Source organism: Rhinopithecus bieti, unplaced genomic scaffold (assembly GCF_001698545.2).
Source record: "Rhinopithecus bieti isolate Rb0 unplaced genomic scaffold, ASM169854v2 scaffold_38004, whole genome shotgun sequence".
Taxonomy (NCBI): Eukaryota; Metazoa; Chordata; class Mammalia; order Primates; family Cercopithecidae; genus Rhinopithecus; species Rhinopithecus bieti.
The window spans coordinates 2571695-2582219 of record NW_016816095.1 but is presented as its reverse complement, the minus strand read 5'-3'; the positions used below and the strand labels follow the sequence as shown (position 1 = coordinate 2582219).

General features: G+C 38.7%; 1 pseudogene; it reads right to left on the bottom strand.

The window, feature by feature from the left end:
- The window catches only part of LOC108516740 (cyclin-H pseudogene), a 27130-nt pseudogene extending 21391 nt beyond the window's left edge, over positions 1-5739 (bottom strand).
- Between the last annotated feature and the right edge of the window lie 4786 nt (positions 5740-10525).

Sequence of the window (10525 nt, the reverse complement as noted above, 5' to 3'; positions counted from 1 at the left end):
AAGAAATGGATAAATTCCTGGACACATACACCCTACCAAGACTAAACCAGGAAGAAGTCTAATCCCTGAATAGACCAATAAAAAGTTCTGAAATTAAGGCAGTGATTAGTAGTCTACCAACCACAAAAAGCCCAGGACCAGACAGATTCACAGCCGAATTCTACCAGAGGTAAAAAGAAGAGCTGGTACCATTCCTTCTGAAACTATTCCAAACAATAGAAAAAGAGGAACTCCTCCCTAACTCATTTTGGAGGCCAGCATCATCCTGATACCAAAACCTGGCAGAGACACAACAAAAAAAAGAAAATTTCAGGCCAATATCCCTGATGAACATTGATGCAAAATCTTCAATGAAATACTGGCAAAACGAATACAGCAGCATATCAAAAAACTTATCCATCACAATGGAGTCGACTTCATACCTGGGATGCAAGGCTGGTTCAGCATACACAAATCAATAAATGTAATCCATCACATAAACAGAACCAATGACAAAAACCACATAATTATCTCAATAGATGCAGAAAAGGCCTTTGACAAAATTCAACTCCCCTTCATGCTAAAAACTCTCAATAAACTAGCTATTAATGGAACATATCTCAAAATAATAAGAGCTATTTATGACAAACCCACAGCCAATATCATACTGAATGGGCAAAAGCTGGAAGCATTCCCTTTGAAAACTAGCACAAGACAAGAATGCCCTCTCTCACCACTTCTATTCAACATAGTGTTGGAAGTTCTGTCCAGGGCAATCAGGCAAGAGAAATAAATAAAGGGTATTCAACAGGAAGAAAGTCAAATTATCTCTGTTTGCAGATGACATAATTGTATATTTGGAAAACCCCATCGTCTCAGCCCAAAATATCCTAAAGCTGATAAGCAACTTCAGCAAAGCCTCAAGATATAAAATCAATGTGCAAAGATCACAGCATTCCTATACACCAATAATAGAGAGCCAAATCATGAGTGAACTCCCATTCACAATTGCCACAAAGAGAATAAAATACCTAGGAATACAACTTACAAGGAATGTGAAGCACCTCTTCAAGGAGAACTACAAACCACTACTCAAGGAAATCAGAGAGGACACAAACAAATGGAAAAACATTCCATCTCATGGATAGGAAGAATCAATATCATGAAAATGGCCATACTGCCCAAAGTAATTTATAGATTCAATGCTATTCCCAATGCTATAGATTCAATGGTAGTCAATAGAGCTACCATTGACTTTCTTCACAGAATTAGAAAAAACTACTTTAAATTTCATATGGAACCAAAAAAAACAGCGCATATAGCCAAGACAATCCTAAGCAAAAAGAACAAAGCTGGAGGCATCATGTTAACTGACTTCAAACTATACTACAAGACTACAGTAACCAAAACAGCATGGTACTGGTACCAAAATAGATATGTAGATCAATGGAACAGAACAGAGCCCTCAGAAGTAATGCCACATATCTACAACCATCTGATCTTTGACAAATCTGACAAAAACAAGCAATCGGCAAAGGATTCCCTATTTAATAAATGGTATTGGGAAAACTGGCTAGTCATATGCAGAAAACTGAAACTGGACCCCTTCCTTACATCTTATGCAAAAATTAACTCAAGACAGTTTAAAGACTTAAATGTAAAACCTAAACCCATAAACACCCTAGAAGAAAACCAAGGCAATACCATTCAGGACATAGGCATGTGCAAAGACTTCATGACTAAAACACCAAAAGCAATGGCAACAAAAGCCAAAATTGACAAATGGGATCTAATGAAACTAAAGAGCTTCTGCACAGCAAAAGAAACTATCATCAGAGTGAACAGGCAGCCTACAGAATGGGAGAAAAATTTTGCAATCTATCCATCTGACAAAGGGCTAATATCCAGAATCTACAAGAAACTTAAACAATTTTACAAGAAAAACAACCCCATCAGAAAGTGGGCAAAGAATATGAACAACACTTCTCGAAAGAGGATATTTATGTGGCCAAAAAACATATGAAGAAAAGCTCATCATCACTGGTCATTAGAGGAATGCAAATCAAAACCACACAATGAGATACCATCTCACGCCAGTTAGAATGGCGATCACTAAAAAGTCAGGAAACAACAGATGCTAGAGAGGATGTGGAAAAATAGGAAGGCTTTTACACTGTTGGTGGGAGTGTAGATTAGTTCAACCATTGTGGAAAACAGCGTGGCAATTCCTCAAGGATCTAGAACCAGAAATACCATTTGACCCACTGATCCCATTACTGTGTATATACCCAAAGGATTATAAATCATTATGCTATAAAGACACACACCCACGTATGTTTATGGCAGCACTGTTCACAATAGCAAAGACTTGGAACCAACCCAAATGCCCATCAATGATAGACTGGATAAAGAAAATGTGGCACATACACACTGTGGAGTACTGTGCATCCATAAGAAAGAATGAGATCATGTCCTTTCCAGGGACATGGATGAAGCTGGAAGTTTCTCAAGAAACTAACACAGGAACAGAAAACAAACCACCGCATATTTTCACTCATAAGTGGGAGTTGAACAATGAAAACGCATAGACACATGGAGGGGAACATAACACACTGGGGCCTGCCAGGGAGTCGGGGGCAAGGGGAGGGATAGCATTAGGAGAAGTAGCTAATGTAGATGACAGGTTGATGGTTGCAGCAAACCACCATGGCACGTGTATACCTATGTAACAAACCTTCAGGTTCTGCACATGTATGCCAGAACTTAAAGTATAATAAAAAATAAAATAAAATAAGAAAATGTGTGACTACATGAATCTTTTCTGAAGCCTAATCAAACCTGAGGTTAGAAGTTCCTGAATTGAACTTTAGAAAGAGTAATAAATATATTGTCTTGCAGTTACCAATCAGAAAAAAAAAGGTGTGGTCCTAAAATCATAAATTGTATTTACAGTTCAAGGCATATCACCATAACTGCCAATCATCTACTAAATTCATCTGCCTTGAAATTTGGTTGTAGGCCGGGCGCGGTGGCTCAAACCTGTCATCCCAGCACTTTGGGAGGCCGAGACGGGCGGATCACGAGGTCAGGAGATCGAGACCATCCTGGCTAACACGGTGAAACCCCGTCTCTACTAAAAAATACAAAAAACTAGCGGGGCGAGGTGGCGGGCGCCTGTAGTCCCAGCTACTGGGGAGGCTGAGGCAGGAGAATGGTGTAAACCCGGGAGGCGGAGCTTGCAGTGAGAGATCACTTGCAGAGCAGTGAGTGCACTGCACTCCAGCCTGGGTGACAGAGCAAGACTCCATCTCAAAAAAAAAAAAAAAAAGAAATTTGGTTGTCATGAATAAACTAAGTCCCATTTTAAAATAGTACACCAATTATACTCACAACCATGAACTGTTAATAGCACAAATCTATTCTATGAACTTTTGTCATCTAATATTGAAATACTCACACCCCCATCCAGTACCGCATTATATTCAGAGACATAACCAAATAGGCTTCCAAAGACTGTAGCCATTTCCAGCAAATCAAGGGTTAATAGGTCTATCTTGTGTCTTCCATTAGTGGGTGTCACTGTGATGAAATTAACAAAGCCCTATTCTGAAGACTTTCGGGACCAGCTTGGAAGCATTTTGTGATAATGGTGCTCATTGTAACTGGATTTGACCTGTGGTTAATTCATATCAGCAACTAAAAATGCAGGCATTTAACTACACTGACTTTAATTCTAGCCCAAACCAAGCTTTTTAGTCAGCCTACAATATCACAAGAAATATTGTAGAATTGAATAGTTAGCTGCATTCAATCAGACTCAATATATTTTTTGTGTATTTTTAGGTGAGAAATGTGAAATTAAGGTGTATGGGATGTCTGCATTTCCTTCTCTTCCTGGCTGTCTTTATTTAATATGCTCAAATCCGTTATTAGGTTATGAATGTGTCTCAATTATTTCTAGAAACAGGTTGATGAAATTGATTTTTCTACAGTAAAATTCCCCTTTGTGTGTGTGTGTTTTGTCTGTGTGCTTTTAAATCACACTTAAACATACATAGGGATATGATGTTGGACAATGCGCTAATTGAAGGGAAGAGTTTAATGGACCTCATAGAGGGTAAGGACATGCCGTACCTCAGTTGATTGCTTCTCAATTAGGACTCAAACGCTATCCCATTCTTCCTTTTGGGTATGACTTGAGTCTGTACAGCGCACTGCATAAATGATTTTCCATGGCTTTTTAAAAGGCGGTGCATATTAATATTTTAAACTGAAATAATTGCTTCTTGCTCAGCAATGGGTTTCATTTATGACTGTTTATCCTCAGCAAATGGAAAGTATGGTTAATCTCAGTTAAAAATTGGTTCTTTAAATAGCTCTAATTACATTCTGTTTATATTTATATGTATTAGACACTTAAGATTTAATCGGTAGCAGTTCTAACAAACCATAATGTTTATTAGCTGGTTTTAAATTATTGTTATGGATGGGAGTTGAATAAGAAAATAAGTGATTTGTCTACTATCAAACACAGAAAATGAAAGATGGATCAATGCTTAAAAATGAGTTTTTAGCATAGCTTCAAATTTTAATATAATTTATGAGAAAGAGGTCATATTAGGTCAATTCGTTTTCTTTTTTCTTTATTTTTTAAACTCTAACAATAGAAAAAAAAATGTGGTGTCTAATGGCATAAGATTTGTGGAGCTTTTGTTTTCAAAAATTATTAAGATCCTTGTGTTCGAGTGCTAGAAAAGAAGGAACTAAATTTTGCATTTTAATTCATATTTATTCAGAAGAAAACTTACATGAGATATAACATGTTGATTTTTTAATGAAAAAAATTTAAGTTGATGTGATGCTAGGTTAAGTCAATTTAAATTGCTTAAATTCTATATTTTGATTAAACAGAAAAGACCTTGTTGGATTCTGCTTCTTCCCTGAGAAATTTATCAAAGGACTTCCTCTAATCTTTGAATAAGACTTCTGAATTACACATGGCTCACACACAGTGAGTTAGGAAACTCACAGTCATTTTATTGACATTTAATTTTCAATTTGTTTTATTGTAATTTTCAAGATATGCAAAATGAAGTATAATTCAAAAGACAATTTATTAATAACACCTGTATCTCTATGGAACTAAAAACATTTGTGATTATTTTCAAAAGGCAACAGTATTCCCAGAAAAGAAGTTTGTAGAATTATTAGTGTCATTTTATAAATAAGGAAGATGAGGCAAATATTACAACTTCTTTACATTGTGAAAAATGTAATCATTTTATCTCCACCTTAAACTCCGAGCTCTGTCCCAAGAGCTATAAGCCACCATAGCCTGCTAGGCTAGTTCTTCTTTTGTAGAAACTCATTCCTCTTTTGTTTTCTATTTCTGTTGCTACTTTCTAGAGAATGTCCTTGTTACCTTATGCCTGAAAACAAAGCCTTGCAAATTCAGTCTAGTCTCTCTCTGCCCAGTTACAGGACTCCACTATGGCACTTGTCCCCTTAAGCACCCACAATCATGCCACTCTTCACTCTCAAAGCTGCCAGGAGATGGCCTCTCTCTATTGGATAAAAGCCCACGTGCTCATCTCTGCATGCCAGGCACTTCTGGATCCGGTGCCTTTACCGGGCCTTCCAAACTTACCTCCCAGTGGTCTGCAAAACTCTCGAATCCCAGCCAAGTCTCATGTCCATCTCAGGTTTTTCCTCCTCTGTACCGATGCCTTTCCATTTTCTTGAAGGACATTCTACCGACATCGGGCCTTATGGAAATCTCCCCTATTCTTGAAGCCACAGACAAACCTCATTGCTAATATGTCACGTTCCAGATCTGGGTTCCGAATGCATTTGTTTTATATCATTCATATGTCATGTATCCTATTTACCTCATTGCATAAATATTCATATCCTTGTTCATGTCCAAGCTATGTAACGCTAGCTTGGCGCATAATAGGTACTCAGATCATATTTGTAAATAGATATTTATTACGGGATTAATGAATGTCGCTCAGTGCTGTGTGCTTTATTTTGCATAATTAAGAATCAGGGCTGGGTGCAGTGGCTCACACCTGTAATCCTAGCATTTTGGGAGGCCAAAGTGGGTGGATCACCTGAGGTCAGGAGTTCGAGACCAGCCTGACCAATATGGTGAAACCCCGCCTCTACTAAAAATACAAATTAGCTGGGCGTGGTGGCATGCGCCTGTAGTCCCAGCTACTTAGGAGGCTGAGAAAGGAGAATTGCTTGAACTTGGGAGGCGGAGGTTGCAGTGAGCTGAGATTGCGCCACTGCACTCCAGCCTGGGCGACAGGGTGAGACTCCGTCTAAAAAAAAAAAAAAGGAAAGAAAAAGAATCAGATATCAGATGTGAGAGTGGCTGACAAGGAATATTTGAATTAATTAATTAATTACTTTGTAGAAATTGTGAGTCATCTCTTTCACCTACCCTTCACACTCTTTCAATAACCGTTTCTTTCTCTTCATCATTTCCTGATTTAGTCCTGTGCAAGATGTTGGTGCCAGCCATCTGGGGTGAACAAGACAGTCTTTGTCACCATGAGTAATAGTCTTAGAGAATAGCAGGGACGACAAACACAAACAATAATGGTAGTGAAATGTGTTGAGCGTTATGGCTGGGATTGACAGGAAATTATGGAAACGAAGTGCAGGGGACCTATCTGGCTTAATCTAGGGGACAGGAAAGACCTCCCTGAGGAAGTGAGCTTTAAACCAAGACCCAAGGAAAGCCGAGGACTAAAACAAGCAGAAGGGGAGAGCAGCAGGCCCCTATAATTACCAAGGCCCATACTAGGCTCTAGGCACAAAGGTGGAAAAGAAAACAATGCTTCCTGCCCCCCACGAAGCTTTCATAAATAATAAAACAGTTTGCAATAAGCACTGTGAAGAAAGCAAGCAATGTGTTGTTATAAGGAGGTAACAAGTGGGGAGAATGCCATCTAATTACATACAGTAGCCAGAATGGACGTTTCCGAAGAGATATCACCTAACCTGTGGTCTGCAGGATAAGCAGGAGGTGGCCATGAGCAAAGCAGGTATGGGAGCATTCTAACTGAAAGCAGCAGCCTGTGCAAAGCTCTGACAGTGGAGGACACTTGGACCATCCAGAGAAGACAAGGAAAGCCAAGGTGGCTGCAAAGCTGTCAGCAGAGGAGGTAGCCTGAGATGAGATTAGCAAGGTGGCCTTCCCAGACTATGGAGGGCCTCCTAGGCAAAGAGGAAGAGTGTGCTTTTGACGCTAAGTGCATTGAGAAACCATTAATGGGCTTTAAGCAAGGGAGCGGCATGACCCAGTTTATACTTTAAAGTACAACTTCTGCAAGAAGATGATTCCTAGCGAGGGAAGAAGAGGAGCAGGGCATCCAGGCTGATGGTAGCTTAGACTAGGGTAGGAACAGTGATCATTGGAGTGGGAGAATTCTACATCCATATGGGAAGGACACTGAGGAGGACACATGCGTTGGATGCAGGGGATGAACAAAAGAGGAATAAAGAACACGAGGACAGACATGGTCATGACTGCACGAAGGCCTTTTGCTAACTTCTTCCTTTTAAGCCTATTTCTTTGCCCCCAGGGTTGTTTCACACCCTGGCCCTGTACAAAAGCTGAGAACTTTCTTGAATTCTTTACTATAAATTGAGTTCATAAGACCTTAGAACAAGCTTGGAGGAAAAATATTGTGAACTCTGATAAATGTAAATGTGACTTTCAGTCTTGAACCTGGCTGCTCAGTTGTCCCAGTTACCTTTTTCCTGGAGCGGAAAGTTTTAAAAGTCTCTTCAAGCTGCCTCCATCCGCAGTGAAGAGACCATGACCCCACTGAAGATGTGGTTTTCAAGTGAGCTTGAAGAGATGCCTCTGAATTAGCTCCTCCCTATTCCGTTCAAGGTTCTGTGGCCCCTCCTATATCACCAAGCCACTGAGGATAGCAACTGGGCCACACACAACAGTTTCACCCCTTGCTGGCTCTCAGTTTTTATCATCCCTTGGCTCTGGCTGTATGCATAAGTAATTTCAAGTAGATGTTGATGTGGAACTGAGCTAGTTTTATTTCATGCTTGCTGCTACATGTAGCTAAGCTTATGTTCTAGACATTATAACGTTTTACACCTAGAAGGAGCCTTAGATGTCATTTTATCAGATGTCTTTACTATATAGATGAGAAAACCAAGGTGTAGAAAGTTAAAGTCATTTGGGGCACATCATAATACTCCAGAAAATCATAACCCTTAGAAAGCTCTGTATTCTAATTCTAACCACATCTCTTACCAGCTATACTAATTAACTCATCTCTATACCCTCCTTCAATTTTCTTATTTTAAAACAAAGATAATAATTCCTACTTTGCAGAATAGTGGAGGGGATCAGAGAGAATGTACAACAAGCATGTGATATTTACAAAACACTCAATAAATTGTCATTATTATTATATGCTCACTTTTCATTGTCCACTGTTACAGTGACGGTATCACTTAGTAGCCGATAAAGGCCTAAAACTCCTATTTCCAACCTAATGCTCCTTTTGATACACAGCATACAGCCTGATAGAAATTTTCATGGGTTCATGGACTCTTACCCGGTCTATTTAGGAATAACAAACAAACGCATCCCCCACCTTGTGCCCATTTCAAGCCCTTTGAGAGTTTTTTGTGCCCTGGAGAATTAGGTACACAATTTGTAACTTTATTCAGCAGTGAAATGCCACTGTGGTCGCAAAAAAAGCTAAAGCAATATTTCAACCCTAAGAACTAGGTCTGGCACCCAGAATAAAAGACTCTTTTAATAGGAAGAATAATCTATCAATTTTGTGAAAGGGCTTTTGGAAAAGGCTCAAAGTCCTACTGCAATATAAAACATAAATGGTACATTGTCCTAGTTTTTTGCTGGAAATTGTACGTTAGCACTAAAGAACAGAATTTCTTTTGCTTCAGCCTGCATTTTTAGAATATGCTATAAAGACAACTCTGTTTTCTAGGGGTTAATAAGTAATGTAGGGGAAAAAAAAGATGGCATGGATTAAATGAAGATAATAATAATTATAACAATAATCTTGTGCACCTTTTCATATTTCAAGTATAAAAGAAAATTTGTTTCTACCCATAAAAGAAAAATCCTTTTCTTATTATAATTGTTCTACATGCTTTCTAGTATTTTCTTATACTGAGATATGGTTATAATCCTAGTCCTGCAGGAAGGAAGGTGTGTGTCTCTGTGTAAGGGTGCAGGGAGCTCGTTTCTGGTATCAGCCACTTGAGTGTGCTCTAGAATCGGCATGTAGCCTGTCTGTTCACCAAAAAGGTGATAGGATTCCTAGGAAAAGCTCCTGGAGATTTCAGAGTGATGTCCTCCATGGGAAACAGGCCAGGAAGATATAAATAAGAAACACAGAGAAAGAGCCGTGACTGTGATCAGCCTGTCAGGGTTTCAGTACGGTCAGGCGTGCCTGGGAACCTTGGAGAGAGGGCAAAATGGTAAGATCGGAAACTTGTGCTCTAAAAGCAAAACAAAATTGTTTTTGTACCTCTTCCGTGATCTGTTTATTTCTCCATTTCTTTCTCTTAGTTTTAAAAGCTCCAATCATCTCAGCTGAACTAAGGGGAAGAATGTGTCTATTGTTGGACAGCTGTATAAGGGGTCGGGGTGGGGGTGCTCAGCACATGGCGGGGGCCAGAGTGAGTGGAGAACACTGCTTGATTAGAGAACCCCAAGGCAGAGAGGTATCCACTGCCTCCTCCAGGGTGAATCTTTTAGGGTCTTGGTTTTATTTTAGTCCTTTTATTAAAGCTAGTGTTCTTCAACAACCACTATTTCATTTCATTGCTTTAAATCACATTCCAAGTATTCATTTCTTTTGCCCTGGTCTCTATAATAAGACTTTCAAAATATCATGGCAAGCAATTGACTAAGTGGAGAAACATTGAAAGCTAGAGGAATTTAAGCAGCAATGTAGACTTTACGCAAGTGTTCTTTATGTTCTAGCTTAGATTTCTTATGGATTTTTGCTACACTATTTTGAAGCAAATCCATCAATAAAAAATAATAATGATAATAATAACTTTGAAGTATGCTCGATGAAAATATATACTCAAATTGTCTTTTTTTAATAATGTAAAGTTGGTCTGTTCCTTTAGAAGATAAATAGTGCCAGTCTCCCTTTTCTTCATGATCTTCAGATCATTAAATATTTTTTTACTTAGGAAATTTCAGCTTGCTTTACTAAAGGAATATTTCAAACATACAGGAAAATACAGATGTCCTCTAAACCAGCTCATACAGTGTACACATACTTAGCTTTGCCAGAATCACTGATTCAATCAGTTATCTATTGAGTATTTTCTACGCATTGAATCCTGCTCTACTGAAAAAAAAAGTTCCAGCCCGGTGCAGTACATACGCTGTTAGGAGAACACAGGTAATAAATAATAACCATAATAAATAAACTATATAACATAATAGGAAATAGTATGTGTTACAGGAAATTGAAGCAGAGTAAAGGGAATTGTGAATCTCATGGTGGGATATGGT